General features: G+C 38.5%; 1 long non-coding RNA gene across 1 annotated transcript; it reads left to right on the top strand.

Annotated features, from left to right (window-relative positions):
* The first annotated feature begins 2,526 nt into the window (after positions 1-2,526).
* On the top strand, positions 2,527-2,746 carry LOC109521803 (uncharacterized). Its single transcript, XR_002169433.1, has 2 exons — positions 2,527-2,586; positions 2,667-2,746. It is a non-coding gene; the product is annotated as an uncharacterized LOC109521803 (long non-coding RNA).
* The last annotated feature ends 637 nt before the right edge of the window (positions 2,747-3,383 follow it).

Genomic DNA, 3,383 nt, shown 5'->3' on the forward strand with positions numbered 1-3,383 from the left:
TTAATTAGTCTTTGCATGTGTGTAGATAAGCGCGACTCTTGGCGTGACTCATGGAGTCTTGTTTGTTTTATTTTCTGGCTTTTGCAGTGTAAGAGGTTTGTACGGGATCAATTGAAATTACTTGTAATTGTAACTGTATTAATTGTAATTCCTTACGCCATTTCAGCTTCATTATTTCAACCGGCGCTACATGAAGATTGTGTAAATCAGAAAATGGTTGAGTATGGGTGTAGTGACACAGAGAGTTTTGGATACTTATAGTGGGTGAAAGGCAAGTGAAAATGTTGATGATGAGACGTAAGGTGAAAATGGAAGTTGAGTATGTTGAGAATAAAAAAGGAACAGGCAGGTGAGGTTTGACACAGTGATGCTACGAAAGAGGAGGTCATCATGTGTTTAGGTTGAAAAGGGCCGGAAGGTCACGAGATGCTGAGAAAGTTGTTTGTAAGTCATAGACACAAATTTTGTTTGTGTTAAGTGGTCGTCAGTGGACGTATGTGGGACTTTGTTATCTTTCTGGGACGAGGTAGAATGTGTAAGTATACAGTGAAGGCTTTGATTTGGATGATTTGTGACTGTTACATGTCTGTGGGTTTTAATTATCTTATTATTTGTTTTATAACTACTTCTGTTACACGGCGAATTGCCAGAATGTTCTGATTATATCACATTGTTTTATAGATTACGTTCACAAGATGCACATTTCTCTTGAAACATGAGAAGAGCCATCACGGCTCCTGATGTGGGAGAAATGATGGTCTTGTGTCATGAAATTAGGTAAATTCGGTTACACATTTGCTATCCTTGGTTTGTGTTGTGCCTTCCCTCATTATGAAATGTAATGACTAGAGTTTAAGCTATCGTCGAACATACAAATTCATGTTGGTTTGAGTCATGAAAAAACGTAAGATTTTAAGCCATGTCTCATTTGTGCATACACGGGCTGGATTTCTAATTTCGTTCGTCATAAGAGCAAGACCTTCCAGCTTGAATCAATGTTTATGTTTCGAGTTCACGTGTGGAGAATTTGAAATTGGCTTCGTTAACTTAGATTGACTGCACGTTTTAAGGTCAGCAGTGGCATTTTTGAAAATCACACACCCTAGGTGGTGTTGACCAAAGACGTTTGCGGCATAGATAAGCCACTTGGCAGCCTTGAGCAGTGTTTGGTGCGAACTCTGCATGCTGGAGGAGTGCTCGGAAAGAAAAGAAAAAAAAAAGTGGATTAGCTGCTGCACACTAACATGAAGTTTTTTGTCGCCTGCAAGGCAATTTATTTTGCATGGCGATGTTGTAATGTCGATCCCATTTAACACTGGAAAAATGCACAGTACTTAACCCTGCTGCTTTATTACTGCTTCCTGATGGGTGTTTGTTTGTCTGTTTGTTTGTTGGGCATATAGACAGGTAATAGTGATTTGAGAGGGTGTAGGAGGAAGTACAACAAACTTGTCTCGTCCGACCTCTCGTTCTTTGTGCGTTTTCATTTGTTTGACATTAATATTGCAATAAACATGCATGGCAGGCTGATTGAACACTCTAAATCCTCCCTAGGTGTGAGCATGGGCTTGGATGGTTGTACGTGTCTGTGTGTGCCCTTTGATCGGCTGGCGACCGGTTCAGGGTGTCCCCCACCTACTGTCCGAAGATGGCTGGGATAGGCTCCAGCACCCCCGCGAACCTTGTGAGAATCAAGCGGTTCGGAAGATGAATGAATGGATTAATATTGTAATGGGTCATTTATTTTGTATATCTCGTTTGACAGGCTAAGGAAGAAATCTAGATATTGACGAACACATTTCCCCTTATGCGTGCTATATTTAAGGATGTTTGTATGACTTTCGGTTTGTACACATACTATTTGAGCACACACGCTAGCATATTTATACATCACTTTTCTCTCTTACTCAAATTTGATGCTCCATTACATTATGACATCTCATTAATTTATTGACTTAAATCTGATTTATATAGTTATTTTGCGGTTTGCTTTTGAACCTGTTTTTGGATGATTATTAGGAATTGGCTGAAGAGTAACATAAAAAATATATGCGGTATATCCATGTATATGTGGTATTTCCACAACGAAGAGTGTGAGGGAAAAGCGGTTAGGATGTACTTGTTTTATGTTATGTGTTGTGTTTGTTGTTTTACTTTATGTTAACTGTTTTGTGGGGCGCTTTGTTACAGCTGCGAAAGCGCTATATAAATTAGGATGTATTGTATTGTGTGTGCTGAATTGGTAAATCAGGAAAACGAATGCTGTTCGTTATTGCATAAAATTGTGTGTTGACGCGATGGGCACACTTGCTGACTATCAGCAACATGATAACGTTTTAGGTTAAGTTCAAATTCCAATCGATTCACAAAGTTTTAGAAAAAAAATGATAACGTTTCAGGTTAAGTTCAAATTCCAATTGGTTCACAAAGTTTTAGAAAAAAACAACAGAGCTATATTGCAAGATGGGGTTTATGTCAGCACTGACAGTGAACCCATTTCTACAGTTACAAGTTGCGTCATGAATTATCTCACGCGTTGGCAGGGGGGAATGGTGTCTCTGATTCGGAAACATTATACAACCTATGGTTTGAACCAATGTTTTGGTACACAAGGTAATTTGTATCTAGAATGGGGTCAGTTTCTTTGAGCTACATTTTCATTTCAGATAATGTACATGGGTTCCGTTGAATTAATGAGGGGATGCCATATTGCCTGAGTTTGGTTGAGGCTTTTCCAAAATGGGTCGAAAATTTACGGCAGTGGAACACATTTCGTGAACAGGTTAATTGATAAAATAGAATGCATGTTTCACATTTTATCTGAGACACTATTGATCCTGCCATCCACAATCTGCAGGATTGGTAGCAAGTATGAAATTATATGGTTAAAATTCAATTGAAGAAATTGAATTGATTTATATGTCAATATTACGAGAATGGTGTCTCCTTCTTTGCTTGAAATATTGTTAGGGAGACCATATAAGTTACTGATATTTTCTACACAATTGTGAAATGGGAAATGAAGCTAATTCGGCTGACTATATGTGAGAAAGTTAAGAAAAAAAAACTGTAAAAAAGTAATCTCGATAGAAACATCCACTGAGGAAGATGAGCGAAGTCCGGTGACGCGATGGGCACAGTATTTTAGTTACTGGTAACATCAAACGACCGGCGGAAGAAGTTGCAAGACACCTTTGCACTCATTTAGGGTGTGTTTCTGTCGACATGATAGAATATCAGCGGTGGCATGTCATTTCCTGTTAGATGATCACATGAACATATGGACAACTGTGCTGATCTTCTCCTTTTTTATATGGTATTTGTGCTCTCCTTTAGCACATATGAAAGGGGATGTATTTCTTGATAATAACCTACATTTTGCT

The sequence above is a fragment of the Hippocampus comes genome, unplaced genomic scaffold (genome assembly GCF_001891065.2).
Source record: "Hippocampus comes isolate QL1 unplaced genomic scaffold, H_comes_QL1_v1.1 scaffold201, whole genome shotgun sequence".
Classification (NCBI taxonomy): domain Eukaryota; kingdom Metazoa; phylum Chordata; class Actinopteri; order Syngnathiformes; family Syngnathidae; genus Hippocampus; species Hippocampus comes.